We start from the raw sequence: 4,197 nt of genomic DNA on the forward strand, positions 1-4,197 counted from the left end.
TCAAACCTCTGAGGATGTCTCCTCTGGCATTTTACCTGAATTAAGTGAAATGTGCCAAGAAATCCCTTTTGTGCGTGTATATAAATTATGATTCAAGCTTTCCCATAAGAAAGTTAGCATTAAGGATACAGGATTAAAGAGCTGGGATACTCAATGTTGGTTTAACCTTCTATCATAGCTGTCTGCTGAGGTTTTCTCATCTTTAAAGGGCTCAGATTATATGATTGTCAAGGTCTCCTTCGGTCAGAAAATTCTATTTTCAAAAGGCTACAGCATGCCACAGATCAAGGGCCAATTTTCCAGGCGGTGCTCCACAGGGCAAGCAGCCCTCACATCAGCATATCAGGCGTGGGAGCAGAGCAATGGTTTGGAGTGATAAGGAAGAAGCATTTTCAAAAACGAGGTACTGACAAGTACCAAGGTGCCTTCCTTTGGAGGCGACTTGTGGCTAAGGGTGATGTGATTGCCTTGGCGACAGTTTCCACATTAGGTACTTGGCAACTGTAAACTGGGAATCCCCAAGCACTTTTCCTGTACTCTCTTGTGTGTTAGGTATTATCACTTTCGCTCTCCTCCTCCCCCGGAAATCAAAATTACAAAGCAGTCTGAGACTGGTGTTCCAGGGGGGAAAAACCTCAAATAAAGACCAGATTCCATGTTCTGAAACCCACTATAGCTCCTTTTGTTCCCATGTTAACTAAGCGACTGTTGTTGGCTACAACTAATCCAAAAGAGTATGAACAGTTTTGATTTCAATCAATCCCTTCTTTGGACCTTTTTGCCAAAGATGCATTAAGTTTATGGAAGATATCCCTTATTTATTTGATTTAAAAACACCTTCTAAATGGGAGAGCTCAAGATTGATCATTTTTAGGGTATAGTATTCTTTTCATCAGAAATGGCTGATTTTGAGGAACTTAGGTGGTTCTTATTCAGTCTGGAAGTTCTAACCAAGCTTCAGCCCTATAGTTTTATTGCTGCACTCTGTTGTCTGGCACGCAGTCTCTATCTACCCTTTGAACTCAAGAGTTAACACCAGACAGAGTATTGAGCCTTCTTGGATCCTGCTATGTAGAACAGCTAGTGTTGGATAGGTTGGTGCCCTTTCTTCACTAGTTGCTAAATGTCACCCCTGGTTGGAGGCTGTTTGAAAACACACCCACTGTACTAGGGATTGAACCCAGGTCCTCAATGTGCTAGGCAAGCCCTCAATCACTGAGCTATACCCGCCAGCCCACTGATATATCTTTTTATCCTCCATAATCCTCTATCTTTGCCCCTCCCTCTCTCCTCCCACCTTTATTTCCAAGCCTAAATCTACCAGTTCTTATTCTTTATCCTGTCCTCTCTCAGGCGGGCATCTAATCCCTCCCTCTCAGTATTTCCTTCTTAGCCTACAGATGTATGACATTTCTTCCTCCCTAAAGTCACCTTCCTTAGATCGTGCTTTCTCAGGCAAGCTCCAGTGTCATCACTTCTCTTCAAGGAGGAAATTCTCAAGTGTAGGTTTTACTGGCTACCTCCCCTTTACCTCCAGTCTTTGCATTACTTTCAGCTCCCAGCAGTCTGGGTTCTGCACCTACTGCGCAGGCCTGTGATCCCTGCGGCTCAGGAGGCTGAGGCAGGAGGATCAGGAGTTCAAAGTCAGCCTCAGCAACTTAGCAAGGCCCTAAGCAACATAATGAGACCCCATCTCTACACAAAATACAGAAAAAGGGCTGGGTTGTGCTCAGTGGCCTTGCACACCTGGGTTCAATCCCTGGAAACAAACAAAGAAAAGTGACCCTTGCAGATTCACAGTGAACGACTTCCAAGGCACTGGGTTGCCCTTCCTGCAGGGACTCCCACTCTATTTTGCTATCCTCAAAACTCACATGTGCTTTTGTTCCTGAGTATCCTTGAATCTCCTGGATTTCCTTCCGGCTCTTGAACTGCTTCCTGCATACTTCTTCACGGGAAGCTGCTCCTTTAGTGACATGGTCCTCCATAGCTGGTACCCTGTGCCCTCCTCTAGCACTGTGGTCTCTCCCTCTGTGCAAAGTTATTTTTTTTCCTGATGACCCCCCAAATGCTCATACATTCTGGGTCTTTCACGAGCCAGGCAGTGCCTTTTTCTCTTCCAGTGATCTCATATTCACTCAGTAATTAGGTCCTACATCTTAATCCTGCTTTGACAGAGTCTTGGGAATCTTTCTCCTTTTCACCTCTTCATCTTAGTGGGCCTGCTTGCTTTGCTTTCTTTTCCCTTTCTTATGGTCCCCCATTTTCTCTTTTATACTTTATTTCACTTTCTTTTTGAATACATAGTTCTACATGCTGAATTAAAAGGTGAAAAAATCCAAATATATAGAATGCATAAGTTAATACCCTCTCATTGCCTCCAACCCCTTCCTTCTGACCCCAGTGTTAGCCTGGTATGTATCCTTTGGAAATCTTTTCATGCTTGTACAAACTTATGTTCCCATTTTTAACATAAAGTGGGGTGATAGCATATATGTTTGTGTGTTTGTTTCTGTCTTTTCTGACTTAAAAGTATATCATAGATATCCAGTGGAGTCAATAGAGAGCTAACTCATTTTTTTGAAATCACAGTTTTATTGAGATATGATTCACATACCATGCAATAAAGGTACAATTCAATAATTTTTAGTGTATTCTCCATAATCAATTTTAGTACATTTTCATCACCTCAAATAAGTCCCATACCATTCTCCAATCCTCCCTGCCCCCATCTGTCCCATAGATTTTCCTATTTTGGATATTTCATATAATTGGAGTCCCATAAATGTTTTTTTTTTGGGGGGGGCGGTTTGGAGGGGTTACTGGGGAATGAGCTCAGGGTTACTCAACCACTGAGCCACATCCCCAGCCCTATTTTGTATTTTATTTAGAGACAGGGGTCCCACTGAGTTGCTTAGTGCCTCACCATTGCTGAGGTTGGCCTTGAACTCATCACGATTCTCCTGTCTCAGTCTCCCTAGCCACTGGGATATAGGCATGCACCACCATTCCCAGCTACATATATGGTGTTTTGTGTCTGGATGTTTTAACTTGTTCATCCATGTTTTAGCATGCTTCAGTACTTAATTTCTTTTTTCTTTTGCCAAATAATAGTCCATTGGATGGACATACCACATTTTATTTATCCATTCATCTGTTGATAGACATCTGGATTTTTTCCACCTTTTTGGCTACATGAACAATGCCACTGTGAACACTGAAAACTTGTGCTTATGTTTTCGTTTTCATTTCTTTGGTATATATACATAGTAGAGGAGTGGTTGGGTCATATAGCAACTCTCTATAGAATCTTTTGGAGAATTGGCGAACTCTTTTCCAAAGTGGCTATTCCATCTTTCTCCATTCTTACCATCTGTTATTACCTATTTTAAAAACTTTTTGTTTTTAAATTATAGCTCTCCTAATGAGCAAAGTGGAGTCTTGTTGTGGCATTTCCCTGGGCGCCGTCTTTGAAGCCCTTTTCATGAGCTTGTTGGCCATTTGTAAATCTTTTTTGAATAAATGTCTATTAGGATCCTTTGCCCATTTTTAAATTGGGGTTATTTGACTTTTAACTATTGAGTCATCCGATTTTTTATATTTAAATGCTTAGCATAAATATTTTCTCCCATTCTGTTGGTTTTCTTTTTATCGTAGTATCCTAACAAGCATAAGAATTTTTAATATTGATGAACTCCAAATTACCTACCATTTGTTGTTCACCAAATTGACTCCTGTATTTTCTTCTAGGGGTTTTATATCCAAGTCTGATTCATTGGAGTTTCTTTTATGTATGATGGGAGGGTGGGATCCAACTTCATTATTTTGCATGTGGCTATCCAGTTGGCTATGCACCATTTCTTGAATATTTTTCCCCTTGAACTATCTTGGCACCCTAGTTGAAATCAATTGACTGCAAATGTGAGAGTTTATTTCTAGACTCTTGATTCTGTTCCATTGATCTGTATTCTAATCTATTGAACTTATGCCAGTATCATACTGTCTTCATTACTTCAGTAGGTTTTGAAATCAGGATATTAGCTGTGGGTTTTTTGTAGTTGGCCTTCATGAGGTTGAAGGAATTTCCTTCTATTCTAGTTAAATGCTTTTGTCAAGAACTAATGATGGATTTTTTCAAATCTATCTTGCGTGTCTATTGAGATGATCATATTTTTTGTCCTTTATTCTATTAATATG

The sequence above is a fragment of the Callospermophilus lateralis genome, chromosome 8 (assembly GCF_048772815.1).
Source record: "Callospermophilus lateralis isolate mCalLat2 chromosome 8, mCalLat2.hap1, whole genome shotgun sequence".
Lineage (NCBI taxonomy): Eukaryota > Metazoa > Chordata > Mammalia > Rodentia > Sciuridae > Callospermophilus > Callospermophilus lateralis.